The sequence below is a fragment of the Mixophyes fleayi genome, chromosome 4, assembly GCF_038048845.1.
Source record: "Mixophyes fleayi isolate aMixFle1 chromosome 4, aMixFle1.hap1, whole genome shotgun sequence".
Classification (NCBI taxonomy): domain Eukaryota; kingdom Metazoa; phylum Chordata; class Amphibia; order Anura; family Limnodynastidae; genus Mixophyes; species Mixophyes fleayi.
In genome coordinates, this window is record NC_134405.1 from 263221118 (window position 1) to 263222453 (window position 1336).

The 1336-nt window shown below is 40.9% G+C and overlaps 1 non-coding gene across 1 annotated transcript; it reads right to left on the reverse strand.

The window, feature by feature from the left end:
- Positions 1 to 1032: 1032 nt before the first annotated feature.
- LOC142156263 (small nucleolar RNA SNORD50) lies at positions 1033 to 1104 on the reverse strand. Its single transcript, XR_012692329.1, has one exon. It is a non-coding gene; the product is annotated as a small nucleolar RNA SNORD50 (small nucleolar RNA).
- Between the last annotated feature and the right edge of the window lie 232 nt (positions 1105 to 1336).

The window sequence follows — 1336 nt, forward strand, 5'->3', positions numbered from 1 at the left end:
TCGCCGGTGCACATCCCTAATTAGGAATCTCAGATCAGGGAGCAAAGAGTAATGCTACAGGGCTGAAAATTGCTTAGTTGATGCTGTGTGTGATTGTAAAAGTGTATATTTTTGTTGCTATTAAGCAATATGTGTAGTGTATTGTTGTCCTATAGGTTGATGTCCAGAGTGTTGTTGTGCCAGAGCCATGGGAAAGGGGAGTTGTTATCGAGGAAGAGGAGTTGGGAGATGAAGTTGGGTAGTGTCAATTGATAGCGGGTGTGAGTAACAAAAGCTAAAGGACATGGAGAGATATGTCTAGGTTAGTTTCATCAATGGCTTTATAGTAGATAAGGTTATTGTCATGAAAGCCGGATAATGGGAATAGTCCTGATTGCTGCTGGAGTGACAGCTTACCCCCAGAGAGGTTCGGAGTCTAACTAGGGGTGTGCACCGGCTACTTTTCGGGTTTTGGGTTCTGATTAGCTTGAGGTTTTGGGTTCTGATTTATTTTGCCAAAACACCCCACGAAAGGTTTTGGTTCTGATTTTGGGTTTTGGGTTCTGATTTTTTTTTAAAAAAGCATAAAAAGGTGCTAAAATCCATTTTTTTGTTTTTTTTTCACTCTTACACTATTATTAACCTCAATAACATTCATTTCCACTCATTTCCAGTCTATTCTGAACACCTCACACCTCACAATATTGTTTTTAGGCCAAAAGGTTGCACCGAGGTAGCTGGATGACTAAGCTAAGCGATACAAGTGGGAGGCACAAACACGTGGCCCAACACGTGGCAGGATCAGTGGACTTAAACAGCAGCACCACTGGACTTATACGGCAGGATCAGTGCCTTGCTTGCAGTCTCCTAGGTAACGCAAATAATCTGTACAAATATGCACACAGGGGCATGCCCAGTAAAATATGGAACACATACTTTATGGATAAACAATGTCACTACACTTCATGCCGAGAAGCTAACCAAATAGTTTTCTCCATACAAGATACTCCCAACTATTCACTGAAATACCTAGCTTTTATCACCACGTAAATGAACTCAGCAGTCAGATCCATAATAAAGTGTGTCATCACACAAGTCAGGTTCGGGATAGACTCATCACAGTTCAGGTAAATTTAAGTTTGACATTTGCTATAAAACAAACACACAAATAGTCAATTAGTATGTTTTTGGACATTGGGAGGAAAACAGAGCACCCAAAGAAAACCCTCACAACTCATTAGGAGAACATACAAACTCCAAATAGATATTGCCAGGGTTGGAATCTCAAACCCATATGACCCCAGCACTGTGAGGAAGCAATGCTAACTACTGTGCCACTGTACTGTTAACATTTTTG